Source organism: Triticum dicoccoides, chromosome 7B, assembly GCF_002162155.2.
Source record: "Triticum dicoccoides isolate Atlit2015 ecotype Zavitan chromosome 7B, WEW_v2.0, whole genome shotgun sequence".
NCBI classification, from domain to species: domain Eukaryota; kingdom Viridiplantae; phylum Streptophyta; class Magnoliopsida; order Poales; family Poaceae; genus Triticum; species Triticum dicoccoides.
In genome coordinates, this window is record NC_041393.1 from 396,154,417 (window position 1) to 396,176,716 (window position 22,300).

Below are 22,300 nucleotides of genomic sequence, written 5' to 3' on the forward strand. Positions count from 1 at the left end.
TGTTGCATATGGTGTCTAGCTTGTATTGCTTCCAATTTGGTTAAATTCCATCTGCTTAGCTTACACATTATACCTTTGAATATGACATGCCTTCCTGTTTTTGGTACATATTAGTACATCTGTCTATTAACCATGTTCTTACATCAAACTAATGTTCTTGTGTATCCATCATCAATCACTTATGATGAGGTAGTCAGGCCAGTGGACTACTGCGAGAAAAGATCCTCATTTAAAGAATGTAGCGTCAGCCTCCCCACATGATTCTCAAGAAACAACATGGCTAGATGAAGATAGTGAACGTAGCTATGTAGTTGATTACCGCATTTCCCCTACACTAGCATCGCAGGTGCTTGCTCTAACTTGGCAGCGTGATATGTGGTTGCATGTTGCATATGGTGTCTAGATTGTAATTCTTCCAATCTCGTTAAATTGCATGTGCTATTCTGCTTAGTTTATACATTATACCTGTTAATTAATGTAATATGCCTTCCTGTTTTTAGTACATAGTACATCTGTCTATTAAGCATGTCCTTACATAAAACTATTGTTTATTTTGTATCCCTCATTAATCAACATGACGAGACGCCTTCAGTATATGCAGTGCGATATTGCATCTTTCATATGATTTATAGCATGCGCTGCTTCTAATTTCTTGAAATGCCATTTATGATGAGACGCTTTTAACTTGGCAGAGTCATATTGGTTGCATCTTTCATGTGGTGTCTAGCTTGCATTGCTTCTTATTTGTTGAAATAACTTCTGCTTAGTTTACACAAACAGTTGTGAATATGCCGTGCCGTCCTATTTTTCGTACATTATTCCATCCTGGTATCATGTGTTTACCTTACCTCAAAGTAGTGATTGTCAGTATCATGCATGAATGAGTTCTGAAGAGTGAACTTTATTGCCTTTTCTTGTCGGTTTTACTTGACAATTCAAAATCAATAAAGTGGAAGGAAATTAGCAAGGCAGTGGATAAAGGCGCTCCTTCCAAATAGAGGGCCTCTACAGATTCTACTCCACCACCCCCAAGAAGATTTGGAAGACAACACATGCATAGACACTCAACCTTGATGATGAGCACGTCTCCCCTAGTGCACCACCACAGGTGCTCCCTCTAACATGACACTGTTATATGTGGTTGCATGTTATGCATGATGTGTAGCTTGTATTGCTTCTAATTTTGTTGAATTCCATCTGCTTACTTTACACATTATACTAGTGAATCAGACACGTGTTCTTGTTTCTAAAACATACAACATCTGTCTATCACACCATGTTCTTACATCAAAGCACTACTGTTGTGTAACCTGCAACAATCACATCTCATAAGACACGTTTGACATAAGACGAGTTGGCAAGATCAGATGAACCTTGTGAGCTTCAACAACTAGAAGGTAGTTGCTGGAGTCAAGTTACAGTTGCATGCTTCTTTATATGTAGTCTCACAGTTTGACATACACTAATGATACGTCTCCAATGTATCTATAATTTATGAAGTATTCATGTTGTTTTATTACAATTCTTGGATGTTTTACAATCATTTTATAGAAACTTTATATCATTTTTTGGGACTAACCTATTGACCCAGTGCCCAGTGCCACTTGCTATTTTTTGCTTGTTTTTTACATTGCAGGAAATCAATATCAAACGGAGTCCAAATGCAACAAAACTCATGGAGAATTTTTTTGGGCCAAAAGGGAGCCAGTGGGCCAAGGAAGCACCTGGGGGGGCTGCTCGAGGGGAGCGGCACCCACTAGGGCGCGCCAGGAGGCCCAGGCACGCCCTGGTGGGTGCGGCCCACCTCGGGGCCCGCGGGACCGCCTCTTTACCCAATAAAATCCCAAATATTCCAAAACCCTTTGGGGCAGCCCTAGATCAGAAGTTCCACCGCTGCAAGGCCTCTGTATCCACGAGATCCAATCTAAACCCTGTTCCGGCACCCTACTGGAGGGGGGAATCATCACTGGTGGCCATCTTCATCATCCTGGCGGCCACCACGATGAGGAGGGAGTAGTCCACCCTCGGGGCTGAGGGTTTGTAACAGTAGCTGTGTGTTTAATCTCTCTCTCTCTCATATTCTTGAGATGTCACGATCTTGATGTATCGCAGGCTTTGTTAATATAGTAGGATCGTGTGGTGTTTTCCCATCTCTATCTTGTTGTGATGAATTGAGTTTTTCCCTTTGAGATTTTGTTGTTATCAGATTGAATATGTTTATGGATTTGAGAACACTTGATATATGTCTTGCAGTTGAATACTCGCGGTGACAATGGGGTATCGTATTGATTCACTTGATATATGTTTTGGCACTCAACTCGTGGATTCCCGCGGTGACATTGGGGTAATCTATGCATAGGGGTTGATGCACGTTCTCGTCATTTGTTTCTCAGGTAGAAATCTTGGGGCACTCTTTGAAGTTCTTTGTGTTGGATTGAGTATTATGAATATGAATTTGCTTTGGTGTTATTTTAGTACGAACTCTAGGATAGATCGAACGGAAAGAATAGCTTTGTGTTATTTTAGTACGAACTCTTGAATAGATCGAACGGAAAGAATAGCTTTGAGGTGGTTTCGTAATTTATTCTTATGTTCTCCGCTAGATAGGAACTTTGGAGTGATTCACTTTGAGGGATGGTTATATGATCCAATTATATTAGCACTGTTGAGAGATTTCACTAGCGAAAGTATGGATCCTAGGCCTTGTTTTCAAGCATTGCAATGCCGTTTTGTGACCGTTTACTATTTGCTACCTTGCTGTTTTTATTTATTAAGATTATAAAAATATATTTCTACCATACATATTACACTTTTATCATCATCTCTTCTCCGAACTAGTGCACCTATACAATTTGCCATTGTATTGGGTGTGTTGGGGACACAAGAGATTTCTTGTATTTGGTTGCAGGCTCGTTTGAGAGAGACTATCTTTATCCTACGCCTCCCATAGATTGATAAACCTTAGGTCATCCACTTGAGGGAAAATTGCTACTGTGTCCTACAAAACTCTGCGCTTGGAGTCCCAACACATGTCTACAAGAATAAAGTTGCATAGTAGACATCAAGCTCTTTTCTGGCGCCGTTACCGGGGAGATGAGTGCTTGAAGGTATATCTTTATATCTTGTAATCAAATCTTTTAGTTTCTTGTTTTGTCACTATTTTGGTTCATAAAAGAAAACTATAAAAAATGGAATTGAGGTTGCATCATATTATTGATCATCTTTATAATATCTTTCTTGAAAATGATGGTTTGGAAAATTGTGCTCAATTGTTAGAAGAAGAAGTCAATAAAATGTCTGGCACAAAAATATTTGAATGATGAGCATGATTGCAATGTTGTTAGTATGAATTATTTGAGTATCCAGTATGCTAATGATATGCAAAGCTACAAGCTTGGGGATGCTATGTTTGATGAAGATGATATTTTTAGTCCCCCAAGTTTTGATGAGCAAGTTTATTATGATGAAAGCATGCCTCCTATCTTTTATTATTATGGTGATGACATGTATGCTATATTGAATAATCATAACCATGAAACTTGTCATCATGATTTTAATTTTCAATCACATGATAGCTATTTTGTTGAACTTGCCCCCACGACTATTCATGAGAATAAATTTGCTTATGTGGAGAGTAATAAAATTTCTATCCTCATGCATCATGAAAGGAATGCTTTATGTGAAAGTTATATCGTTGAATTCATTCATGATGCCACTGAAAATTATTATGAGAGAGGAACTTATGCTTTTACATATTGCAACAATATCATGATATCTCTCTACGTGTTGAAAAGCTTGAAGTTGCACTTGTTTTGCCTTCCTATGCTAGTTGATTATTGCTCCCATAAGTTGTTTGCTCACAAAATCCCTATGCATAGGAAGTGGGTTAGACTTAAATGTGCTAGTCATATGCTTCATGATGCTCTTTTTATGTTTCAATTCTTATCTTTTATGCGAGTATCATTGAACTCATCATGCCTAGCTAAAAGGCATTAAAGAAAAGCGCTTGTTGGGAGACAACCCAACACTTTTATCTAGTGTTTTTGTGTGTTCACATGATTATGCTACTGTAGTAATCATGTTTTATTGTTTTTGTTTGAATAAAGTGCCAAGTAAAGCCTTTGGGATCATGTTGGGTGATAGTTGATTTGATCTTGCTGAAAAACAGAAACTCTTGCGCTCATGAAAATAGCTCTCATTTTTAACAGTTGAGTGTTTTTGAGTAGATTCTTTTTGTAGAAGATTAATATACAAATTTCACGTGGTCATATTTTCCATAATTTTTGGAGTAGCAGAAGTATGGTTTGAGTACAAATTACTACAGACTGTTCTGTTTTTGACAGATTCTATTTTCAATGCATAGTTTGCTTGTTTCCTTGTTTCTGTGCCTTATATTGCTCAATATAAATTGTGTAAATGATATGCTACAGTAGGCATTGTGTGGAAACAATTATGAATCTTGTCTTTGACAGTATCAAAAGTGAAATGGTTTGCTCTTTATCATACTAATCTATCTCACAAGGTTCCGTTAAGTTTTGTGTGCTTGAAGTTTTCAAGTTTTGGGTGAGATATCGATATGAGGAGAATAAGGAGTGACAAGACCCTAAGATTGGGGATGACCAAGGCACCCCCAAGGTAATATTAAAGGAATATCCAAGCAACTAAGCTTGGATGCCACGGAAGGCATCCCCTCTTTCATCTCCAACATTATCGGTAACCTCACTTGGAGCTATGTTTTCATTCGTCACATGATATGTGTTTTGCTTGGTGCGCCAATTTAGTTTTTTAGGATTTGCTTGCTGTTATTTATAATAACTTTTTGCATCTTTTATTTCAATAAAAATGGCAATGATAGTCTTTGCCATGCTTATTTTGCAAGTATACATGTTGCTGTTTCAAAACAGAAAGTTTGCCGTTGTTGCAAAAATTCCCTAGAAAAGTAAGAATGTGATAAAATGTTGAAACTTTTTGCAAAATAATCTATGATAAATTTTCTACAGTGTTTATTTTGTTTCATAATTTTTGGAGTTAGGGAAGTATTGATACTCTTGAATTCTCTACAGACTGTACTGGTTTGGCAGATTGCTGCTATGTTTACATTGTTTGCATATATTTGCTTGTTTAATGATTCTATTTGAGGATAAGAGTTTAAATATTCAGAGGCATTTAGTATGCAATGTTGAATAATAATTTTAGTAATTTTCTATAGTAGATAATGATAAGGTTTTGCATTGATTTATACTAACTTATCTCACGAGTTCTTGTTGAGTTTTGTGTGGATGAAGCTTTTGAGATTTAGGGAAACCGTGATATAAGAGGAATTAAGGAGACACAAAAGCTCAAGCTTGGGGATGCTCAAGGCACCCCAAGGTAATATTTCAATAAGTCTCAAGCATCTAAGCTTGGGGATGCCCCGATAGGCATCCCACCTTTCTTCTTCAACAATTATCGGTTAGTATCGGTTGAGCCTAAGTTTTTGCTTCTTAACATGAATTGTGCTATTATTGGAATGTCATTTTGTTTTGTTTTGCTTTCTGTTTTAATAAAACTATTAGATCTGAAAGTTTTAAATAAAATAGAGTCCTCAAATAGTTGCCAGGGAGGCTAAGTAAGCGACATTCACATCCCGTCAACGAAGCTCTTTTCTATGGAATTGCTCAAGTGCTTCACTTATATCTTTTTGAGCATGGTGTGCTTTAGTATTTTTGAATAAATTCTCTCTTGCTTCACTTAAATTAATTTGAGATAAAGAAATATTATGCCCATGATCTTCACTTATATCTTTTTGGAGTAGCTTGTCATTTACTCTTGTGCTTCAATTATATCCTATGAGTAAATTGTTGAATAAATTGAATATCATGAAGTTGAAATCATATCATGCCTAGTGGTAGCTTCACATTAGGTTTAGAAAGTGAAATCTTTTGAAGCTTGACAATCACAATATTGGTCATACAAGCAATTCACAAATGATTAGTATAAGGAAGAGCACTTTCACATGCAAATACACTATCTTGGAAATCTTTTGTGATTGTGAGCCCCCATCAAAATATTATATGCCAAAATTGTTGACGTTAGATGATGTCTACTACACAACCTTCTTCTTGTAGACGTTGTTGGGCCTGCAAGTGCACAGGTTTGTAGGACAGTAGCAAATTTCCCTCAAGTGGATGACCTAAGGTTTATCAATCCGTAGGAGGCGTAGGATGAAGATGGTCTCTCTCAAACAACCCTGCAACCAAATAACAAAGAGTCTCTTGTGTCCCCAACACACCCAATACAATGGTAAATTGTAGAGGTGCACTAGTTCGGCGAAGAGATGGTGATACAAGTGCAATATGGATGGTAGATAAAGGTATTTGTAATCTGAAAATATAAAAACAGCAAGGTAACTAATGATAAAAGTGAGCGTAAACGGTATTGCAATGGTAGGAAACATGGCATGGGGTTCATACTTCCACTAGTGCAAATTCTCTCAACAATAATAACATAGATAGATCATATAACAATCCCTCAACATGCAACAAAGAGTCACTCCAAAGCCACTAATAGCGGAGAACAAACGTAGAGATTATGGTAGGGTACGAAACCACCTCAAAGTTATTCTTTTGGATCAATCTATTAAAGAGTTCGTACTAGAATAACACCTTAAGACACAAATCAACCAAAACCCTAATGTCACCTAGATACTCCATTGTCACCTCAAGTATCCGTGGGCATGATTATACGATATGCATCACACAATCTCAGATTCATCCAACCAACACAAAGTACTTCAAAGAGTGCCCCAAAATTTCTACCGGAGAGTCAAGAAAACATGTGCCAACCCCTATGCATAGGTTCATGGGCGGAACCCGCAAGTTGGTCACCAAAACATACATCAAGTGGCACGTGATATCCCATCGTCACCACAGATAAACACGGCAAGACATACATCAAGTGTTCTCAAATAAAGACTCAATCCGATAAGATAACTTCAAGAGGGAAACTCAATTCATCACAAGAGAATAGAGGGGGAGAAACATCATAAGATCCAACTATAATAACAAAGCTCACAATACATCAAGATTGTGCCATAGAGAGAACACGAGAGAGATAGAGAGATCAAACACATAGCTACTGGTACATACCCTCAGCCCCGAGGGTGAACTACTCCCTCCTCATCATGGATAACGCTGGGATGATGAAGATGGCCATCGGTGATGGGTTCCCCCTCCGGTAGGGTGCCGGAACGGACTCTCGAGAGGTTTTTGGTGGCTACAGAGGCTTGCGGCGGTGGAACTCCCGATCTATCTTGATATTCGATGGTTTTAGGGTACGTAGGCTTATATAGGCGAAAGTAGTCGGTCGGGAGGTGCTCGAGGGGCCCACGAGATAGGGGGCGTGCCCAGTAGGGGGGGGCGTGCCCTCCTATCTCGTGGCCTCCTCGAGGATCTTCTGACATGAACTCCAAGTCTCCCGGATCATATTCTTCCAAAAAATCACGCTGCCAAAGGTTTCATTCCGTTTGGACTCCGTTTGATATTCCTTTTCCTCGAAATACTGAAACAGGCAATAAAACAGTAATATGGGCTAGGCCTCTGGTTAATAGGTTAGTCCCAAACGTAATATAAAAGTGTATAATAAAGCCCATAATCATTCAAAACAGATAATAAAATAGCATGAATGCTTCATAAATTATAGATACGTTGGAGACGTATCAGCATCCCCAAGCTTAATTCCTACTCGTCCTCGAGTAGGTAAATGATAAAAGAAAGAATTTATGAAGTGTGAATGCTAGAAGGTGCACAAGTTTGATCAATGATAATTTCAATCACCTTTTCTAGCCTGATAATATGTCATAACAGTAGTTCATCTCATAAAATTTCTCACGATAAAGTAACAAGCAATTCACATGTCAAAGCATAGACCATAAACTTTCTTGAAAACTAGCAAACTTCATTCTCAGTCATCAAACAATTGCAATTCATCTTATTTTCAGAAATAACAAACTCCACATACTCAACTATCATATAGTCTTCTACAATTGCTAACACTCACGCAATACTAATGGTTACGGAGTTTTAATCGGACACTGAGAAAGATAGGGGCTTATAGTGTTGCCTCCCAACGTATTCACCTTTGGGTGATGTCAACAATAATAGTTCATGCTAACTTACATCCAATTGGATATGTATATCAAGATCTTCCCAACACGAGGTGTTTGCCAAAGGATAAAATGAAAAAGGGAAAGGTGAAGATCACCTTGACTCTTGCATAAAAGTAGAAGACATAAAGTAAAAGATAGGCCCTTCGCAGAGGGAAGCAGAGGTTGTCATGCGCTTTTAGGGTTGGATGCACAAAATCTTAATGTGAATGAACACCACTTTATGTTGCCAATTGTATATGGACCTTTATTATGCAGTCCGTCCCTTTTATTGCTTCCATAACAAGAGATCGTATAAAGCTATTTTCTTCACACCAAAAGATCATACATATTTAGAGAGCAATTTTTATTGCTTGCACCGATGACAACTTACTTGAAGGATCTTACTCAATCCATAGGTAGGTATGGTGGACTCTCATGGCAAAACTGGGTTTAAGGGTATTTGGAAGCACAAGTAGTATCTCTACTTGGTGCAAGGAATTTTGGCTAGCATGAGGGGTAAAGGCAAGCTCAACTTGTTTGAATGATCCATGACAATATACTTTAACTGAGATGTCGGAAAACATAAACCATTACGTTGTCTTCCTTGTCCAACATCAACTCTTTAGCATGTCATACTTAATGAGTGCTCCCAGTTATAAAAGATGTCTAGGATAGTGTATTTATATGTGAAATCTCTCTTCCTTCAATATTCTTTCATGAATTGTTCAAATGACCAATACAATGCTTGCTAACCTTCAATAAATTTACAACCTCTACTTCTTAGACGTGAAGTCATTACTCCCCATGGGACAAGCAAATGAAACATATATAATTTCAGATTTATGACAATCAACTCATTCAACAATTTACTCATACGATATAAGTGAAGCACACGAGTAAATGACAAACTACTCCAAAAAGACAAAAGTGAAGATCAATGAGTAGCTAAATAATTATGCAACTATGTGAAGACTCTCTCTCATTAAAGAATTTCAGATCTTGATATTGTATTCAAACAGCAAGCAAAACAAAATAAAATGACATTGCAAGGATAGCACGACTCATGTGAAGAAGCAAAAACTTAGGCTCAACTGATACTAACCGATAATTGTTGGAGAAGAAAGGTGGGATGCCTACCGGGTCATCCCCAAGCTTAGATGCTTGAGACTTCTTGAAATATTATCTTGGGGTGCCTTGGGCATCCCCAAGCTTGAACTTTTGTGTCTACTTAATTCCACTCATATCATGGTTTATCTTTTTATCAAAAGCTTCATCCACACCAAACTCAACAAGAACTCGTGAGATAGGTTAGTATAAACCAATGCAAAACCTTATCATTTTCTACTATAACAAATCACTAAAATTATTATTCAACATTGCATACTAAATTCCTCTGCATATTTAATACTCCTATCCTCAAATAGAATCATTAAACAAGCAAACATATGCAAACAATGCAACCATAACAGCAATCTGCCAAAACAGTATAGTCTGTAAAGAATGCAAGATTCATCATACTTCCCTAACTCCAAAAATTATGAAATAAAATTCCCACCGTAGTAAATTTATCAGAGCTCATCATTCAAAAGGTTTCATTATTATATAATGCTCTGAATTTTCTAGGGAATTTTTGCAACAGCGGTAAATTTTCTGTTTTCAAACAGCAACATGTATACTAGCAAAATAAGCATGGCAAAGGCTATCCTTGACATTTCTATTGAAACTAAAGATGCAAAACATTATTCTAAATAACAGAAAGCAAATAGTAACAAAATAAAATGACGCTCCAAGCAAAACACATACCATGTGGTGAATAAAAATATAGCTCCAAGTAAAGTTACCGATGAACGAAGACGAAAGAGGGGATGCCATCCGGGGCATCCCCAAGCTTAGGCTCTTGGTTGTCCTTGAATATTACCTTGGGGTGCCTTGGGCATCCCCAAGCTTGGGCTCTTGCCACTCCTTATTCCATAGTCCATCGAATCCTTACCCACAACTTGAAAACTTCACAACACAAAACTAAACAGAAAACTCGTAAGCTCCATTAGTATAAGAAAATAAAACCACCACTTAGGTACTGTAATGAACTCATTATAAATTCATATTGGTGTAATATCTACTGTACTCTAACTTATCTATGGTTCATACCACTTAATACTAGCCATAGATGCATCAAAATAAGCAAACAACACATAGAAAACAGAATCTGTCAAAAACAGAACAGTCTGTAGTAATCTGTATCAAACATATACTTATGGAACTCCAAAAATCCTACCACATTAGGAAGTCCTAAGCAATTTGTGTATCAATCCATATCAAAAAGAATAAGATCAGAAGCATGTTTCCGTGAATTAACAAAACTAATTTACTGGGTGCAAAAGTTTCTGATTTTCAGCAGGATCAACACAACTATCACCGGTAAGCTATCCTAAAGGTCTTACTTGGCACTTTATTGAAACAAAAGCTATAAAACATGATTACTACAGTAGCATAATCATGTGGAAACACAAAAACAGTAAGGATAAATATTGGGTTGTCTCCCAACAAGCGCTTTTCTTTAATGCCTTTCTAGCTAGGCATGATGATGGCAATGATGCTCACATAAAAGATAAGAATTGAAACATAACGGGAGCATCATGAAGCATATGACTAGCACATTTAAGTCTAACCCACTTCCTATGCATAGGGATTTTGTGAGCAAACAACTTATGGGAACAATAATCAACAAGCATAGGAAGGAAAAGCAAGCATAACTTCAAAACTTTAAGCACATAGAGAGGAAACTTGATATTATTGCAATTCCTACAAGCATATGTTCCTACCTCATAATAATTTTCAGTAGCATCATGAATGAATTCAACAATATAACCAACACCTAAAGCATTCTTTTCATGATCTACAAGCATAGAAAGTTTACTACTCTCCACATAAGCAAATTTCTTCTCATGAATAGTAGTGGGAGCAAACTCAACAAAATAATTATCATGTGAGGCATAATCCAATTGAAAACTAAAATCATGATGACAAGTTTCATGGTTATAATTATTCCTAATAGCATACAAGTCATCACAATAATCATCATAGATAGCAACTTTGTTCTCATAATCAATTGGAACCTCTTCCGAAATAGTGGAATCATCACTAAATAAAGTTGACACTCTTCCAAATCCACTTTCATGTTCATCACAATAAGATTCAACATCCTCCAAAATAGTGGGATCACTACTTTCTAAAGTTGACACTCTTCCAAACCCACTTTCATCAATATAATCATCATAAATAGGAGGCATGCTATCATCAAAATAAATATTCTCATCAAAACTTCGGGGGACAAAAAATATCATATTCATCAAACATAGCTTCCCCAAGCTTGTGGCTTTGCATATCATTAGCATCATGGATATTCAAGGAATTCATACTAACAACATTGCAATCATGCTCATCACACAAAGATTTAGTACTAAGCATTTTGATGTGTTCTTCTTCTAGAACTTGAACACAATTTTCCTTTCCATCATACTCACGAAAGATATTAAAAAGACGAAGCGTATGAGACAAACTCAATTCCATTTTTTTTGTAATTTTCTTTTATAAACTAAACTAGTGATAAAACAAGAAACAAAAAGATTCGATTGCAAGATCTAAAGATATACCTTCAAGCACTCACCTCCCCGGCAATGGCGCCAGAAAAGAGCTTGATGTATACTACACAACCTTCTTCTTGTAGACGTTGTTGGGCCTGCAAGTGCACAGGTTTATAGGACAGTAGCAAATTTCCCTCAAGTGGATGACCTATGGTTTATCAATCCGTAGGAGGCGTAGGATGAAGATGGTCTCTCTCAAACAACCCTGCAACCAAATAACAAAGAGTCTCTTGTGTCCCCAACACACCCAATACAATGGTAAATTGTATAGGTGCACTAGTTTGGCGAAGAGATGGTGATACAAGTGCAATATGGATGGTAGATAAAGGTATTTGTAATATGAAAATATAAAAACAGCAAGGTAACTAATGATAAAAGTGAGCGTAAACGGTATTGCAATGGTAGGAAACAAGGCATAGGGTTCATACTTTCACTAGTGCAAGTTCTCTCAACAATAATAACATAGATAGATCATATAACAATCCCTCAACATGCAACAAAGAGTCACTCCAAAGCCACTAATAGCGGAGAACAAACATAGAGATTATGATAGGGTACGAAACCACCTCAAAGTTATTCTTTCGGATCAATCTATTAAAGAGTTCGTACTAGAATAACACCTTAAGACACAAATCAACCAAAACCCTAATGTCACCTAGATACTCCATTGTCACCTCAAGTATCCGTGGACATGATTATACGATATGCATCACACAATCTCAGATTCATCCAACCAACACAAAGTACTTCAAAGAGTGCCCCAAAGTTTCTACCGGAGAGTCAAGAAAACGTGTGCCAACCCACCCCTATGCATAGGTTCATGCGCGGAACCCACAAGTTGGTCACCAAAACATACATAAAGTGGCACGTGATATCCCATTGTCACCACAGATAAACACGGCAAGACATACATCAAGTGTTCTCAAATAAAGACTCAATCCGATAATATAACTTCAAGAGGGAAACTCAATTCATCACAAGAGAGTAGAGGGGGAGAAACATCATAAGATCCAACTATAACAACAATGATCGCGATACATCAAGATCGTGCCATAGAGAGAACACAAGAGAGAGAGATCAAACACATAGCTACTGGTACATACCCTCAGCCCCGAGGGTGAACTACTCCCTCCTCGTCATGGATAGCGCCGGGATGATGAAGATGGCCACCGGTGATGGGTTCCCCCTCCAGCAGGGTGCCGGAACGGACTCCCGAGAGGGTTTTGGTGGCTATAGAGGCTTTTGGCGGCAGAACTCCCGATCTATCTTAATATTCGATGGTTTTAGGGTACGTAGGCTTATATAGGTGAAAGTAGTTGGTCGGGAGGTGCTCGAGGGGCCCACGAGATAGGGGGCACACCAAGTAGGGGGGCGCCCTCCTATCTCGTGGCCTCCTCGAGGATCTTCTGACGTGAACTCCAAGTCTCCCGGATCATATTCTTCCAAAAAATCACGCCGCCAAAGGTTTCATTCCGTTTGGACTCCGTTTGATATTCCTTTTCCTCAAAATACTGAAACAGGCAATAAAACAACAATATGGGCTGGGCCTCCGGTTAATAGGTTAGTCCCAAAAGTAATATAACAGTGTATAATAAAGCCCATAATCATTCAAAAGAGATAATAAAATAGCATGAATGCTTCATAAATTATAGATACGTTGAGAGACGTATCATTAGACATTGAAGACAATGTAATGATTTATGTTTGTTCATATTCACATAGAAGTTATATTGTCATAGATCCTTCAACATGTGGTGCTTGCCCCCTATCTTTGCTAGCCAAAAATTCCGCACCAAGTAGAAATACTACTCGTGCATCCAAAAACCCCTTAAACCCAAATCTTGTTTTGAGAGTCCACCATACCTACCTAAGGATTGAGCAAGATCCTTCAATTAAGTTGTCATCGGTGCAAAAAGGCAATAAAAATTGCTTCTAAAAGTGTTAGATCATTTAGTGTAAGAGAAAATTGAGCGTTGTACGAACTTGTGATGGCAAGGTTGCTATCGTAAGGGGCAATATAACGTGACGTTCTTTTGCACTAAGGGGTTGAGCATACAAACAAATAAGCGCTTGGCAACCTCTGCTTCCCTCTGCGAAGGGCCTATCTTTTACTTTTCAGTATTTACTTTTATGCAACGAGTCAAAGTCTCTCTCTCCATTCCTTTTTATTTTTATCTTTTGGCAAGCATCATGTGATGAGGAAAGATCTAGGCACATATATCCAGTTGGATATGGGTAGCATGAGTTATTATTCTTGACATCACCCAAAGGTGAATACATTGGGAGGCGAAATTATAAGCCCCTATCTTTCTATGTGTCCGGTTGAAACGTTTTGCTCATGTGTATGTGGTGAGTATTAGCAACCATAGAAGACTATATGGTGGTTGAGTATGTGGATCTCTTACTTAGACTCTGTTGATTAAGTTGTATTGCAATTGCTTGGTGACTGAGAACATAGGTTGTTGAGTTTCAAGAGAATTCATTGTTTGAACCTTAACATGTGAATTGGTTGCTACTATAACATGCGAATTTTTATAAGAAAGAATTGTTGTTATGATGCTAGGAAAAGTGATTGAAATTATCATTGATCAAACTTATGCACTTTGCTAGCATTCACACTTCATAAATTATTTCTTTTATCATTTACCTACTCGAGGACGAGTAGGAATTAAGCTTGGGGATGTTGATATGTCTCCAATGTATCTATAATTTATGAAGTATTCATGCTATTTTATTATCATTCTCAGATGTTTTACAATCATTTATAGCAACTTTATATCATTTTTTAGGACTAACATATTAACCCAGTGCCCAGTGCCAGTTGCTGTTTTTTGCTTGTTTTTTACATCACAGGAAATCATTATCAAACGGAGTCCAAATGCAACTAAACTCCTGGAGGATTTTTTGGGCCAAAAGAAAGCCAGTGGGCCAAGGAAGCACCTGGGGGGCTGCTCGAGGGGAGCAACACTCACCAGGGCGCGCCAGGAGGTCCAGGCGCGCCCTGGTGGGTGCTGCCCACCACGGGTACCTCCCCGGACCGCCTCTTTACCCTATAAAATCTCAAATATTCCAAAACCCTTCGGGGTAGCCCTAGATCAGAAGTACCGCCGCTGCAAGGCCTCTGTATCCATGAGATCCAATCTAGACCTCGTTCTGGCACCCTGCCGGAGGGGGGAATCATCACTGGTGGCCATCTTCATCATCCCGGCGGCCGCCACGATAAGGAGGGAGTAGTCCACCCTCGAGGCTGAGGGTTTGTACCAGTATCTATGTGTTTAATCTCTCTCTCTCTCTCTCTCTCGTATTCTTGAGATGTCACGATCTTGATGTATCGTGGGCTTTGTTAATATAGTCGGGTCATGTGGTGTTTTCCCCTCTCTATCTTGTTGTGATGAACTGAGTTTTTCCCTTTGAGATTTCATTGTTATCGGATTGAATACTTTTATGGATTTGTGAACACTTGATATAAGTCTTGCAATTGAATACTCGTGGTGACAATTGGGTATCATATTGATTCACTTGATATATGTTTTGGCACTCAACTCGCGGATTCCCGCGGTGACATTGGGGTAATCCATGCATATGGGTTGATGCACGTTCTCGTCTTTTGTTTCTCCGGTAGAAATCTTGGGGCACTCTTTGAAGTTCTTTGTGTTGGATTGAGTATTATGAATATGAATTTGCTTTGGTGTTATTTTAGTATGAACTCTAGGATAGATCAAATGGAAAGAATAGCTTTGTGTTATTTTAGTACGAACTCTGGAATAGATCGAATGGAAAGAATAGCTTTGAGGTGGTTTCGTACCCTACAAACAATTTATTCTTATGTTCTCCACTAGATAGGAACTTTGGAGTGATTCTTTCATCTCACTTTGAGGGATGGCTATATGATCCAATTATATTACCACTATTGAGAGATTGCACTAGCGAAAGTACGGATCCTAGGCCTTGTTTTCAAGCATTGCAATACCGTTTTGTGCCCATTTACTATTTGCTACCTAGATGTTTTTATTTATTCAGGTTATAAAAATATATTTCTACCTTCCATATACACTTTTATCACCATCTCTTCGCCGAACTAGTGCACCTATACAATTGGCCATTGTATTGGGTGTGTTGGGGACACAAGAGAGTTCTTGTATTTGGTTGCAGGCTCGTTTGAGAGATACTATCTTTATCCTACGCCTCCCACGGATTGATAAACCTTAGGTCATTGCTACCTCTTGAGCTTGTGTTGGTTTTCCCTTGAAGAGGAAAGGGTGATGCAGCAAAGTAGCGTAAGTATTTCCCTCAGTTTTGATAACCAAGGTATAAATCCAGTAGGAGACGACGCACAAGTCACCGAATACCTGCACAAACAATCAAGAACTTGCAACCAACACGAAAAAGGGGTTGTCAATCCCTTCACAGTCACTCGCAAAAGTGAGATCTGATAGAGATAGTAAAGTAAATATTTTTGGTATTTTTATTGTATAGATTGGAAAGTAAAGATTGCAAAAATAGTAAACGAGATTCAACAATATGGAAAAGAGACTTTAATATAATAATGGAAAAGAGACCCAGGGGCCATAGGTTTCACTAGTGTCTTCTCTCGAGATAGCATGTATTACGGTGGGTGAAAAAATTACTGTCGAGCAATTTAAAACAAAACAGAAGCTAGCCAACTCACCTCCAGGAGGCTCCCTCGATTTGCATCTTCGTTGGCCGTCAGATCTGTTTTCTAGCGCGTGTGTGCCATTGGATCTTCACAACGGTTAAAACTAATTTTCACCTCACGGTCGTTTTCATTGTCCAATGACGGGTGGGCTCACGCGGCGTGCTGGTTGGCTGGGTTGCATGCTTTCGCGTGCAGGGCATTTTTGCCCAATCCGCACCGCACGCTCCGGACCCAATCCCCCGTCTCCCCAGGCCCCAGTCCCCACCGGACAAACCCTAGCCTCACATCCCACACTCCTCCCTCCTCCTCCTTCCTCATTAGCCACTGCTGCCGTTCTGCCTCCCTCCTTTCTGTCCTACAACCATGCCGTCGGGGGGAAGCCGCTGTCCGTGGCGCCATACCGTTGCTGGGGTGCTGCGCACACTTCGTTCCCCACAGCCCCTCCCTCATCCTCGGTCGTCACCGCCGCTGCCTGCTACTCCCCTCCACCACCGTTGCTGCTTCTGGGTCGAATCTGGCGTTGGTGGGTCAGAGCTCGAGCTAGAGGCCGAGATGGGGAAGGTCAAAAAAGGAGACCGGATGGAGGTGCTCGAGGACGAGGAAGCTGGAGATGGTGAGATCCCTCTCCCCATATCTATTCTCTTAGTTTTTCCTCTTCAAACCTTCATTGATGGTCTCTCTCCCTCAGCACAACTAGCTTCACTGGCCATCCGGTGGTTGGAGCACGGGGCAATGCTCCAGTTGCAATGGGGTGGAGCTGCGCAGGAGGGGAAGGAGGCTCGCGACAGGGAGCCGGGCCAGGGAGGAGGCAAGGTCTGTGTTGCCCCATGTTTTTTCTCTTCGCATTTTTCTCCTACCATGCATCTGTTTGTTGCCAGAGTGGATCCATGCCACCAAATTCTTGGATAAATAATGACTGCCAAGATATGGATGCTAACATGTGAGTTCATTATTTGGAAAAAATATAATCATTATATATGTATTGCCAACAATTTTTATGTTTGAAGCAACCAATTTTGTGAAAAGAGTAGAGAGAAAGATACATGTGCAATTTCCTTGATGTTACAGCAGATGGATACTCGATCTTTAAACATAAGCACAGATGAATAGGTAAATTCGGGGAAAGACCAATGAAATAGTTGTATGTCTGTCAAGGGAATCTGATTGTACCCAAATGTGATAGACCCACTCTTCGACAGCTTGAATTCGAAGTTGTAGTGGCTGAACAAGACTAGGATCATGTTTATGATGCATTTTCCATCGATACAGAGGTATGAATCATATGGTTGACATTGGTAAAACTCTCAGTGAGCGCCCTACCTCCTGAATTAATAGTGAGAAGCCGTATATTACTTTTAGGTGTAAACAAATAGTAAAAGATGAGGTAGCCGTCTCCTACTGAATTAGTAGTGAGAAGCCTACCAGCTGAATTTTATTCTTACATGATATATGATATGAAGTATTATTTATATTTACTATTTAGGATGTATGCATATATGTTACTGGCTAGCATGATACTGTCAGCGAAAGCTGTAGTACTTTTTATGGTCGACGGTGGCATGTCGCTCCAAGCCACACTGCTTTCCATCGATGCCGACAACCACAATAGGGGTGGATCCAGCCGCCAAGAGGCACAGCGGTGGCCAACGGCGGTGCCTGCTCCCAAGCTAGGTTCAGAGTAACTATTGCTATAAAAATTATTTTAGCTGTTGATTTTTTGTTGTTGAATAACAAGTAGTTTATTGCATTCGTAAAAGTGATATATATTTTCCAGGAAGTGTTTTTTGTTGTTGTTGAATAACAAGTAGTTTCTTGATCATTGGTCAAATTGATATATATTTCCAGGGAATTACGTGGTTTTGGGTTTGTGAAATTCCACCACCCTGAGGATGCTGCATATGCTAACCAAGAAATGAATCATCAAGTTATTTGCGGTCGAGAGATTACAATAGTTTTTGCCAAGGAGAATAGAAAACCCCCACAAGAAATGCGCTTCAGAACAAGATCAAGGTACATACGTACTGTTTTTTACTTAGGCATTAGGTAGGGTAGTAAATATCAAATCTAAAATAACCAAAGGATATATTTTTGCCTCTGCTGATATAGTGGTAGGCATATGGATGGAAACTACAGAAGAAGTTAGTCGCTGTCAAGATCCCCAAGGTCTCGTTACCCCTGTAAGTATAAAGCAGTTCATGTAATTCATATCTTATAGCCTTTCATCTGATTTTTAAATATTATCTCTTTACTCACAGCTTATTCACCTGAACCTTCTCCAGTTAGACGGCATTCCAGGTTTGATCTAGATGCTCTTCTAAATATAGATATGATTAACATGTTAACTTTCATTAGTTTGATTTATACTGCACTGGCTACAGTATTCCAGAACTCTAATATTTGTGTAGAGCTAGCTTTGTTTATCAAATGCTCAAGTTAGTATGCATTGGTTAACAATGGCAGGGTCATTGTGGTGCCTGTTGGGCCTTTGGTGTTGTGGAGTGTCTGCAAGATTGTTTCTGCATTCCTAACGGCATGGTGAGTGCATATGGACGATCTGTCTACTCTCTGGTCTATTTTTAAATAGACATGTTGGCCTTTTCTTACATAATCAGCCTGTTGTTTCTATTCCTCGTAGGACATTTCACTTTCCGTCAATAAGCATTTATCTCTATGTTAACTTGGTGTAAGGTAGTCTTGACGATGTGTTGAGGCGGTCTGCTCAGTGTAAGAACAAATAGTTGGCCACTCCCATTTGTATCTCATTTCGTAATCATCGCAAGCTATGCCTATGTAAATATCTAAATATTTTTGCTGTTTTTTTCTCCTCCTTAAATCAATATTTTTTTTTGATTTGTAGGACCGTTAGTAAGGTTGCTCATCGACAAGCGAAAGAGCTTTGTGCATTCTTGCATGACTAAGGAAGAAATTTGTTATTTGAAGTATGCACTACAGATATTGCAAGGTATTTCTGTTACCAGATTCATATTTTTTGGGACCTATGTACAGATAATAATTCTTAGCTGCAATTATTTTTGTCCTAAATAGTGGTTCCTTGGAAAGCAGTTTAATTTCTTGCATTGATTCCTCATGCTATAAACCACACCTTTCCTATTTTGTTAAAGAAGTGAATTCATTCCTAAACTTACACCACCAGTCAGCCTAGCCACTAGGCCAGGCCATTCAAGCAAACTCGCTGCCACTATAGTTTAGTTATTAACTATGCCTGTGACTAATTCTAATCAACAGGACAAAAAATTATCCGAGGAATCAAAGGCACGCATCTGACCTGAGGTACACACACCAATTGAAATAAGAGGTGATAATGTTATCATATAGCTATACTCGATTTATTATTAACTTAACAACCAACCTGGACGGTAAAAATTTACTTCACTTGGGTAGCAGGAGTTGGACACCGAAAGCTTGTTCAATCATTTTAAAATATTTATCTTTGTTGTTCCGCTTAGCTACACCATCCTTAAGTGTTTTTTTATAGAATCTATAAAAACAAAGTGCTTTGCTTCTTTCCTTGCTGGGTTCAAGGTTCCAGGACGATGTTCTGAGAGTCCAGTTTCTTTTTTTTTAGATTTTTTAGTAGCAGAGATGTGTATAATATGGATAGCTGAATTGGTGTTTAGGCGTTTCAGTGCAGGACTGCTACTTGCTCGATTAGTTAGATGAACTGGTGTTTAGAGATTTCAATGCGGAGTGATGTTTCGGTGTTTATAAAAAAATTCGTTAGTACAACATGAGATTACAAAAGACTATTAAAAGAGGTCATACTAGCATAATCTAAGACCAGTTCCAAATTACCCAGTGAGACTTATTCCATTTGTTTATCCTTTTGTCCTTTTAATCAAGAACAATGTTTAGAGCTTACATGGTTGTTGAAATTTAGTTCTGTAAAAGAGGAATATTGATATCATGCAATGATCACTTCAGATTAGGATAGTTATAGAGTTCTTCCTCAGTTTTCATTGAGCAAAGATTGAATCTGTATGATTTGTTCTAATACCAAGTAAATCATGGTCTGCATTGTGTTAGTTTTCCTACTGAGTTTTTTTGGCTATTTTCGTTTAAATTGGTAGTTGATGTGATTTATGTACTCTGTATAGTGATGAGTATACCATTTAACATGTGCATGATGTTAAAATTGCGTGAATCTAAGGGCCTACTTGCTTCATAATCTGTAGCTAAGTTATTTTAGGATTTTTTTGTGTGTGCGATCTTTACCTGTTGTCAAATTCAATTTCACCTCACGGTCAGTTTTAGCAGTCCAGTGACTGGTGGGCTCACGCCATGTGTTTATTGGCTGGGTTGATTGATCTGGCGTGGAAAAGACTTTTGCCCAATCCCCGCGCGCGCTCCGCTCCAAATCCTTGTCGCGGGGTTGCTGCGCCAAAGCACACACCCGCACCAATCCTAGCCGCCACACCTCTCCTTTCTCCCTCGCTCGACACCATAGGCGCCGCATCCCCTCCCTCCTTCCTGCTCGTCTTGATAGCCACCGGCCGCTGCATCCTGCTACCTCTTGAGCACTGTGTTGGATATCCCCGAAGAGGAGAGGATGATGTAGTAAAGTAGCGTAAGTATTTCCCTCAGTTTTTTAGAACCAAGGTATCAATCCAGTAGGAGACCACGCACAAGTCCCTCGTACCTATACAAAACGATAGCAACTCGCAACCAACGCTTAGGGGTTGTCAATCCCTTCACGATCACTTACGAGAGTGAGATCTGATAGAGATAATATTTTTGGTATTTTTGATAGATAGATGCAAAGTAAAAAGTAAAAACAAAGCAAGTAAATAAAGTGATATAGATTGATATAATGAGAATAGACCCGGGGGCCATAGGTTTCACTAGTGGCTTCTCTCAAGAGCATAAGTATTCTACGGTGGGTGAACAAATTACTGTTGAGCAGTTGATAGAATTGAGCATAGTTATGAGTATATCTAGGCAATGATCATGTATATAGGCATCACGTCCAAAACAAGTAGATAGAAATGATTCTGCATCTACTACTATTACTCCACTCATCGACCTCTATCCAGCATGCATCTAGAGTATTAAGTAAAAACAGAGTAACGCCGTAAGCAAGATGACATGATGTAGAGGGATAAATTCATGCAATATGATAAAAAAACCCATCTTGTTATCCTCGATGGCAACAATACAATACATGCCTTGCAACTCTTTCTGTCACTGAGTAAGGACACCGCAAGATTGAACCCAAAGCTAAGCACTTCTCCCATTGCAAGAACTACCAATCCAGTTGGCCAAATAAAAAAGATAATTCGAAGAGACTTGCAAAGATAACTCAATCATACATAAAAGAATTCAGAGAAGAATCAAATATTTTCCATAGATAATACTGGATCATAAACCCACAATTCATCGGTCTCAACAAACACACCGCAAAAAGAAGATTACATCGAATAGATCTCCATGAGAGAGGGGGAGAACATTGTATTGAGATCCAAAAAGAGAGAAGAAGCCATCTAGCTACTAGCTATGGACCCGAAGGTCTGAAGTAAACTACTCACACTTCATTGGAGGGGCTATGGTGATGATGTAGAAGCCCTCCATGGTGGATGCCCCCTCCGGCAGAGCTCCGGAACAGGCCCCAAGATGGGATCTCATGGATACAGAAGGTTGCGGCGGTGGAATTAGGTTTTTGGCTCCTGTTCTGATCGTTCGGGGATACATAGGTATATATAGGAGGAAGGAGTACGTCAGTGGAGCTCCGAGGGGCCCACGAGGTAGGGGGGCGCGCCTAGGGGGGGCACGCCCTCCACCCTCGTGACCTCCTCAGGCACTACTTGGAGTAGGGTCCAAGTCTCCTGGGTCACGTTCGGTTGGAAAATCACGATCCCG

The 22,300-nt window shown here is 39.3% G+C and overlaps 1 pseudogene; it reads left to right on the forward strand.

Annotated features, from left to right (window-relative positions):
- Nucleotides 1-16,978: 16,978 nt before the first annotated feature.
- On the forward strand, nucleotides 16,979-20,953 carry LOC119338933 (annotated as a pseudogene).
- The last annotated feature ends 1,347 nt before the right edge of the window (nucleotides 20,954-22,300 follow it).